The 10,174-nt window shown below is 38.4% G+C and overlaps 1 non-coding gene across 1 annotated transcript; it reads right to left on the bottom strand.

Moving 5' to 3' along the window:
- Positions 1–245: 245 nt before the first annotated feature.
- On the bottom strand, positions 246–353 carry LOC130972563 (small nucleolar RNA R71). The gene has a single exon (XR_009083725.1). It is a non-coding gene; the product is annotated as a small nucleolar RNA R71 (small nucleolar RNA).
- Between the last annotated feature and the right edge of the window lie 9,821 nt (positions 354–10,174).

Raw genomic sequence — 10,174 nt, 5'->3', positions numbered from 1 at the left:
ATTGCAAGTTCCATGGACTTCCAATGGAAGATCCTCATCAGTTTTTAGCTGAGTTCTTGCAAATCTGTGACACAGTCAAGACTAATGGGGTTGATCCTGAGGTCTACAGACTGATGCTATTTCCTTTTGCTGTAAGAGACAGAGCTAGGACTTGGTTGGACTCACAACCTAAAGAAAGTCTAGACTCATGGGAAAAGCTAGTCAATGTCTTCTTGGCAAAGTTCTTTCCACCTCAGAAATGGAGTAAGCTTAGAGTGGAAGTCCAAACCTTCAGACAGAAGGATGGTGAATCCCTCTATGAAGCTTGGGAAAGATACAAACAATTAATCAGAAAATGTCCTTCAGACATGCTTTCTGAATGGAGCATCATAGGTATTTTCTATGATGGTCTCTCTGAACTATCCAAGATGTCTTTGGATAGCTCTGCTGGAGGATCTCTTCATCTGAAGAAGACGCCTACAGAAGCTCAAGAGCTAATTAAAATGGTTGCAAATAACCAATTCATGTACACTTCTGAAAGAAATCCTGTGAACAATGGGACTAGTCAGAAGAAAGGAGTTCTTGAGATTAATACTCTGAATGCCATTCTGGCTCAGAACAAGATATTGACTCAACAAGTCAATTTGATTTCTCAAAGTCTGTCTGGAATGCAAAATGCACCAAGCAGTACTAAGGATGCTTCCTCTGAAGAAGAAGCTTATGATCCTGAGAACCCTTCAATGGAAGAGGTGAATTACCTAGGAGAACCCTATGGAAACACCTATAATTCTTCATGGAGAAATCACCCAAATTTCTCATGGAAGAATCAAGAGAAACCTCAACAAGGTTTCAATAACAATAATGGTGGAAGAAACAGGTTTAGCAATGGCAAGCCTTTTCCATCATCTTCTCAGCAACAGACAGAGAATTCTAAGTAGAACCCCTCTGACTTAGCAACCATGGTCTCTGATCTAATCAAAACCACTCAAAGTTTCATGACTGAAACAAGGTCTTCCATTAGGAATTTGGAAGCACAAGTGGGACAGCTGAGCAAGAAAGTTACTGAACTCCCTCCTAGTACTCTCCCAAGTAATACAGAAGAAAATCCAAAAGGAGAGTGCAAAGCCATAACCATGGCCGAATTTGGAGAGGAAGGAGATGAAGTGGACGCCACTGAAGAAGAGCTCAATGGGCGTGCACTGACCTCCACTGAGTTCCCCAATGAGGAACCATGGGAATCTGAGGCTCAAAATGAGACCATAGAGATTCCATTGGACCTACTTCTGCCTTTCATGAGCTCTGATGAGTATTCTTCCTCTGAAGAGGATGAGTATGTCACTGAAGAGCAAGTTGCTAAATACCTTGGAGCAATCATGAAGCTAAATGACAAGTTATTTGGAAATGAGACTTGGAAGGATGAACCTCCTTTGCTCACCAAAGAACTGGATGACTTGTCTAGGCAGAAATTACCTCAAAAGAGACAAGATCCTGGGAAGTTTTCCATACCTTGTACCATAGGCACCATGACCTTCAAGAAGGCTCTGTGTGACTTAGGGTCAAGTGTAAACCTCATGCCTCTCTCTGTAATGGAGAAGCTAGGGATCTTTGAGGTACAAGCTGCAAGAATCTCACTGGAGATGGCAGACAACTCAAAAAAACAAGCTCATGGACTTGTAGAGAATGTTTTGGTAAAAGTTGAAGACCATTACATCCCTACTGATTTCATAGTCCTAGAGACTGGGAAGTGCATGAATGAATCCATCATCCTTGGCAGACCCTTCCTAGCCACAGCAAAGGCTGTGATTGATGTTGATGGAGGTGAACTGATCATTCAAATGAATGAAGAATCCTTTGTGTTTAAGGCTCAAGGATATCCCTCTATCACCATGGAGAGGAAGCATGAAGAGCTTCTCTCAAATCAGAGACAAACAGAGCCCCCACAGTCAAACTCTAAGTTTGGTGTTGGGAGGCCACAACCAAACTCTAAGTTTGGTGTTGAACCCCCATATTCAAACTCTAAGTTTGGTGTTGGGAGGTTCCAACATTGCTCTGAGTATCTGTGAGGCTCCATGAGAGCCCTCTGTCAAGCTACTGACATTAAAGAAGCGCTTGTTGGGAGGCAACCCAATGTTATATTTTATATATTTTCCTTTGTCATTTTATCTTATTTTGTAGGTTGATGATCATGAGAAGACACAAAATTAATTGAAAAAGCAAAAACAGAATGAAAAACAGGAAGAAAAATAGCACACCCTGGAGGAAGAACCCACTGGCGTTTAAACGCCAGTGAGGCTAGCAGTTGGGCGTTTAACGCCCAGTCTGGCACCATTCTGGGCGTTTAACGCCAGAAAGGGGCACCAGACTGGCGTTAAACGCCAGAAAAGGGCAAGAAACTGGCGTTAAACGCCAGAAATGGGCACCAGCCCGGCGTTTAACGCCATATTTGGCACAGAACGCAAATTTTCTTGCCACTTGGTGCAGGGATGACTTTTCCTTGACACCTCAGGATCTGTGGACCCCACAGGATCCCCACCTACCCCACCACCCTCTCTCTTCTTCTTCACCCATTCACCAATCACCTCAACACCTATTCCATCTTCACTCCTTCATTTTCACACAACCTAAACACCACTTCCCCCCTCCTTGGCTGAATACATAAGCCACTCCCTTCTTCCTCATTTCTTCTTCTTCTACTCTCTTCTTTCTTCTTTTGCTCGAGGACGAGCAAACCTTTTAAGTTTGGTGTGGTAAAAGCGTTGCTTTTTCATTTTTCCATAACCATTTATGGCATCCAAGGCTGGAGAAACCTCTAGAAAGAGAAAAGGGAAGGCAAAAGCTTCCACCTCCGAGTCATGGGAGATGGATAGATTCATCTCAAGGGTGCATCAAGACCACTTCTATGAAGTTGTGGCCTTGAAGAAGGTGATCCCCGAGGTCCCCTTTTCACTCAAAAAGGGTAAATATCCGGAGATCCGCCATGAGATCCGAAGAAGAGGTTGGGAAGTGCTTACCAACCTCATTCAACAAGTCGGAATCTTGATGGTTCAAGAGTTCTATGCCAATGCATGGATCTCCAAGAACCATGATCAAAGTGTGAACCCGGATCCAAAGAATTATCTTACTATGGTTCGGGGAAAATACTTGGATTTTAGTCCGGAAAATGTAAGGTTAGCATTCAACTTGCCCATGATGCAAGGAGATGAACATCCTTACACTAGAAGGGTCAACTTTGATCAAAGGTTGGACCAAGTCCTCACAGTCATATGTGAAGAGGGCGCACAATGGAAGAGAGATTCAAGAGGCAAGCCGGTTCAATTAAGAAGGCATGACCTCAAGCCCGTGGCTAGAGGATGGTTGGAGTTTATCCAACGCTCAATCATTCCCACTAGCAACCGGTCCGAAGTTACTCTAGACCGGGCCATCATGATTCATAGCATCATGATTGGAGAAGAAGTGGAAGTTCATGAGGTTATAGCCCAAGAGCTCTATAAAGTGGCGGACAAGTCTTCCACCTTGGCAAGGCTAGCCTTTCCTCATCTCATTTGTCACCTCTGTTATTCAGTTGGAGTTGACATAGAAGGAGACACCCCCATTGATGAGGACAAGCCCATCACGAAGAAAAGGATGGAGCAAACAAGAGACCCCTCTCATCATGAGATCCCTGAGATACCTCAAGGGATGCACTTTCCTCCACAAGACTATTGGGAGCAAGTAAACACCTCCCTAGGAGAATTGAGTTCCAACATGGGACAACTAAGGGTGGAGCATCAAGAGCACTCCATTCTCCTCCATGAAATTAGAGAAGATCAAAGAATCATGAGAGAGGAGCAACAAAGACAAGGAAGAGACATTGAGGAGCTCAAGCACTCCATAAGACCTTCAAGAGGAAGAACAAGCCGCCATCACTAAGGTGGACCCGTTCTTTAATCTCCTTGTTCTTTATTTCCTTGTTTTTCGAAAATTTTCATGCTTATGTTATCCATGTTTGTGTCTTATGATCATTAGAGTCTTAGTGTCTATGCCTTAAAGTTATGAATGTCCTATGAATCCATCACCTTTCTTAAAAATTGTTCTTAATTGAAAAAGAAAAGAATTGCATGAATTTTGAATTTTATAACAGTTTAATTATCTTGATGTGGTGGCAACACTTTTGTTCTATGAATGTATGCTTGAACAGTGCATATGTCTTTTGAATTTGTGGTTCATGAATGTTGGCTCTTGAAAGAATGATGAAAAAGGAGACATGTTACTGAGGATCTGAAAAATCATAAAAATGATTCTTGAAGCAAGAAAAAGCAGTGAATACAAAAAAAAGAGGAAGCAAGCGAAAAAAAAAACCGAAAAAAGAAAAAAAAAGGGAGAAAAAGAAAGAAAAAGAAAGAAATAAAGTTGTGATCCAAGGCAATAAGAGTGTGCTTAAGAACCCTGGACACCTCTAATTGGGGACTTTAGCAAAGCTGAGTCACAATCTGAAAAGGTTCACCCAACTATGTGTCTGTGGCATGTATGTATCCGGTGGTAATACTGGAAGACAGAGTGCTTTGGGCCACGGCCAAGACTCAATAAGTAGCTGTGTTCAAGAATCATCATACTTAACTAGGAGAATCAATAACACTATCTGGATTCTGAGTTCCTAAAGAAGCCAATCATTCTGAATTCCAAAGGATAAAGTGAGATGCCAAAACTATTCAGAGGCAAAAAGCTAAAAGCCCCGCTCATCTAATTAATACTGATCTTCATAGATGTTTTTGGAGTTCATTGCATATTCTCTCTTTTTTATCTTATTTGATCTTCAGTTGCTTGAGGACAAGCAACAATTTAAGTTTGGTGTTGTGATGAGCGGATAATTTGTACGCTTTTTGGCATTGTTTTTAGTATGTTTTTAGTATGATCTAGTTAGTTTTTAGTATATTTTTATTAGTTTTTAGTTAAAATTCACTTTTCTGGGCTTTACTATGAGTTTGTGTGTTTTTCTGTGATTTCAGGTATTTTCTGGCTGAAATTGAGGGATCTGAGCAAAAATCTGATCCAGAGACTCAAAAGGACTGCAGATGCTGTTGGATTCTGACCTCCCTGCACTCGAAGTGGATATTCTGGAGCTACAGAAGCCCAATTGGCGCGCTCTCAACGGCGTTGGAAAGTAGACATCCTGGGCTTTCCAGCAATATATGATAGTCCATACTTTGCCCAAGATTTGATGGCCCAAACCGGCGTTCAAAGTCACCTCAAGAAATTCCAGCGTTAAACGCCGGAACTGGCACCTAAATGGGAGTTAAACGCCCAAACTGGCATAAAAGCTGGCGTTTAACTCCAAGGAGAGTCTCTACACGAAAATGCTTCATTGCTCAGCCCAAGCACACACCAAGTGGGCCCGGAAGTGGATTTTTATGTCATTTACTCATCTCTGTACACCCTAGGCTACTAGTTTTCTATAAGTAGGACCTTTTACTATTGTATTTGACATCTAGGAATCTTGGTAGCTATCTTTGAGTTTTATGCTATCTTAGATCATTGGGAGGCTGGCCTCACGGCCATGCCTAGACCTTGTTCTTATGTATTTTCAACGGTGGAGTTTCTACACACCATAGATTAAGGTGTGGAGCTCTGCTGTACCTCGAGTATTAATGCAATTACTATTGTTCTTCTATTCAATTCCGCTTGTTCTTTGTCCAAGATATCACTTGTTCTTCAACTTGATGAATGTGATGATCCGTGACACTCATCATCATTCTCACTCATGAACAAGGTGACTGACAACCACTCTTGTTCTACAAGCATACGAGGCTTAGTGAATATCTCTTGGATTTCTGATAACACGATGCATGGTTGATCGCCTGACAACCGAGTGCTCGCCTGACAAACGAGCCAGCCATTCCGTGAGATCAGAGTCTTCGTGGTATAGGCGAGAACTGATGGCGGCATTCAAGAGAATCCGGAAGGTCTAACCTTGTCTGTGGTATTCTGAGTAGGATTCAATGATTGAATGACTGTGACGTGCTTCAAACTCCTAGCAGGCGGGGCGTTAGTGACAGACGCAAAAGGATCGATGGATTTTATTCCGGCCTGACTGAGAACCGACAGCTGATTAGCCATATGCTGTGACAGAGCATGGGAACATTTTCACTGAGAGGATGGGAGGTAGCCACTGACAACAGTGAAACCCTACATGAGCTTGCCATGGAAAGGAGTAAGAAGGATTGGATGAAGACAGTAGGAAAGCAGAGAGACGGAAGGGAAGGCATCTTCATACGCTTATCTGAAGCTCTCACCAATGATATACATAAGTATCTCTATCTTTATCTTTATGCTTTATTCGTTTATCACTATACCCATTTGAGTCTGCCTGACTGAGATTTACAAGGTGACCATAGCTTGCTTCATAGCAACAATCTCCGTGGGACCGACCCTTACTCACGTAAGGTATTACTTGGACGACCCAGTGCACTTGCTGGTTAGTTGTGCGAAGTTGTGTTTATGCCATGGTATTGAGCACCAAGTCTTTGGAGCCATTACCGGGGATTATTTCGTGTATTAAAAAGTATTGATCACAATTTCGTGCACCACTAGCTTGATCTAATTTTGTTATATGTATACATTGTTTCTGGTAAAAATTAAATTGCAACTAAATCAAGCTATCAACTGTTGGTGTAATTTGTCATTTTATAGAAGAAATTAAAGATAGTATCTATTATTGCTTGTTTAGGCTAACTCTTTAACTTGTTTCTTAGGTTATGGCTACAATTTGTTTCTATTATAATTATAATTTGATCCTTGTTTTTGGTACATTTTTATTATTATTTATCTTGAACATAACATTAGGTATTTGATTTTGATGTCTTTTGCAGACTAGTGGATCATTATATGGTGCCTTAATTGGTTCTGTTTTGGCCTTCAATGTTGCTGACTACTTAGGTAATTATCCCTCTAACTGGTTATCATTTTATATATCCCTTTCCTGGGGAAGTTTATGACAAACTTCAATTTTAGGTAGAAGAAGGGAGCTGGTTTCAGCATTGTTATATCTTGTCGGAGCACTCGTAATAGCACTAGCTCCAAATCTTCCTATATTGGTGATAGGGAGATTTGTTTATGGTATAGGAATTGGATTGGTATGTTCTTTTTTACCAAACTGATACATCTAAGTTTATATCTATTAATTTCTGCTTTATTAGGGTAGCAAAATCATCTAGGCAATTTGAGGTGTAGGATTTACTATTGTCATATACTGAATTCATTGGAAGAATATAATCTCGGAGAAACTATATCTATGAGACACATTGCTTAGAACTTAGCTTCAATACTTGCTTTAGGATAGAAGCCTTTTAGCATTGAGCACTATATATATATACTGCAATAGGAATAAGTACACTTCTACATTTTCAAGCGAAATCGTAATAGTACACTAAACATATTCAGTCATATATCTTATTCTATCATAATTAAAGTTTAATATTTTATAGGAATGTATTAAACCTTTTTTTTTTTTGAAAAAAAAAGATTTGGTTTGAATCATTAAATTTTTCTGTAATTCTTCTCTTGCTCTGTTACTATACAATGAGCTAACTGTATCTCCATGCTGTATCCATAAGTTTGTGTTTTAATGTTGCTTCTTTTGTTAAAACGGGAGAGAATTTTTTTTTATAGATTTGAAGTTTAAATATTAGATTGGCACTCCCTTCGGTATTTTCTTTTTCAATTGATTGCATTTTGTCAAATGAAAGAGCCATGTTTGTCTATTCAATATACCGATAAAAGACTCCCTTCTTATCTCAGACTTTAGTTTTGGTATCAATATACCGATAAAAAGACTCTTATTTATATGTTGTATTGAGAGAGGGATGAGATAAGCGACATAAAGTATTAACTTCTTTCTAACGTTGGTAGTTTTTTTGCATCCTGATTTATACTTGCTTTCAATATCTCATTCAAATTCTTTTTCAGGTACAAGCACAACTAGTTTGAGGCTAATGATCCTTATTAAAAATGTATTCATGGAATGAAAATGCACCTATAATGCAAGACCTTGTTAATCTGACATGGGTGTAAAGGCATGAGACTTGTACCATATCCAGTCACCAGTGGAGGTGATTAAATGAGCAGCTCCTACCACCTGTGAGTTTTAATTGTTGCCTTTTGGTGCTTTTGTGTTATCATGGTGACTGGTTGAATATTAGTTATTTAGATGTTCCTAGTTGATCTTACGATGAGATTGTATTTTCTGAACCATCTGAGGGTTTTCTGGCGCATGTGTAGAAATCTGCTATTGTTGTGCCTAGGCTTCCTGCTGTTTGACTTTGCCTAGCCCATGTGAGTTCTTTCAAATGTTCTTTTTCATTCCGCACTCTGTTAAGAACCCTTTAAATGTTTCAATTATTTTGGCTTATGCAGTACCAATTGAAACTGGGAATGGAAAGGAGAGAGGTACCAATTAAGTGTTTTGATCTCTGTTTTTTTGTTGTTCTCTCTGTTTTTTTCTGTTTTGATTCTTTGGCATAGATTGTTCTAGAGGTACCTTTATGAGTGAAGCAAAATTTGTCATGTGTACATTTAATATAGAGAAGTGAAGTTGGCAGTGATAATGGGGCATTAAAGTATACAAACCACTATTTGATAATGGTTCAATTGAGAGTTTTTGTTTAGCTCTTCGTATATTTGGTATTAAGTATTGATTGTACTTTGTTATGGCAGGTATACTTATTTTGGATAATGCTACTACTTAGCAAGCATTCAGCTACTATGTGGAGGTATTATGTCTCCAAATTTTACTACAGTTCCTCCTTTACCCTCCTTTAAGAAGCTCATGGTTCTTGCTTTCTAAGAAGAGATGTGATTCCTTTATGTACCGATTTTTATAGAAATTTGTTCATGCAAAAGAGAGTGCAAAATGCTTTAAATAATATGCTTATTTTTATTCAAGCATTCCAATTCACTCCAATTCTAATTTGGATTTTAATTCTATTTCAGTCAGGAGATGTCAAAATTAACTTTCAATATGGAGCTTGATGCTGCCAATGCAACTTAGTTATCTATTAATATTTTAGATTATCCTCTTTAAGTGTTAAGTAATTTGTGACATTCATGTAACATTGGGATGGTCATCTTATTTTTTTTGGGTATCTTTTTATTAAGACAATGAGATATTGGCCATGATGTTGAAAATACATCCAATTTTATAGGTATCATGTAATGAATATTATGTTTATTTATGTGATTTTTTGGCTTTCTTTTTTCAATTTACAGGTTTGATGGAGTAAAATTAGGAAAACAATCTAAAGTATTCATTTTGCAATGGAAAAATCAAAAAAAAAAAATATTTATCTTACTGACAGATTTACACGGATTTTTTTCTGTCTGTAATCAGAATGTGGGATGATTTTCCAAAGTTCAAATTACAGACGGAAAATCTGTCGGAAAATTTGTCTGTAATTACAGACGGAAAATCTGTCGAAAAATTCGTCTGTAATTACAGACAAAAAATCCGTCTGAAAATCCATTTGTAATTACAGACGGAAAATCCGTCGGAAAATCCGTCTGTAATTACAAACGGAAAATCCGTCGGAAAGTTCGTCGCCTTTGGGAAATGGATAGAAAATTTACAGAGGGAAAATCCGTCGGTAACTGCTAAAAATCCGTCTGTAATTTTTCGACGGAAAAAAAATCCGTCGGTAAATAATTTCCGACGGGGCTTTTACAGAGGGACAAAATCCGTCGGTAACCAAAAATCCGTCTGTAATAAAGACTAAATCCATCTGTAAATCTGTCTGTATTAATCCATTTTCTAGTTGTAATTGTCTAATAGTAACTAAAATCATTCTACTTGATTTATAACAAAAATAATAAAAGATCAAAGTGAATGATTATAATTAGTTTTAATAATTTAATTTTTATATACCGGTAATATTAGAAGAGTTTTACCTAAACTCATTATCAACAAATATAATTGATTTTTAAATTCATTATCTAAAAATCATTTAAAACCCAAATATGATTAAATGATCTGTAAACAGAATATTAAAATTAAATTCTATTTTTAAACACACATAATAACTAACAACAACAACAACAAAGCCTTGTCCCACTAAGTGGGGTCGGCTACATGAATCAAACGATGCCATTGTGCTATGTCATGTATCATGTCTACAGAGAGACTGTTTACATGTAGATTTCGTTTGACCACCTCATGGATAGTCTTCTT

Source organism: Arachis stenosperma, chromosome 3, assembly GCF_014773155.1.
Source record: "Arachis stenosperma cultivar V10309 chromosome 3, arast.V10309.gnm1.PFL2, whole genome shotgun sequence".
In the NCBI taxonomy this organism is placed as follows: Eukaryota; Viridiplantae; Streptophyta; class Magnoliopsida; order Fabales; family Fabaceae; genus Arachis; species Arachis stenosperma.
This window is presented reverse-complemented; position numbering and strand designations above follow the sequence as displayed.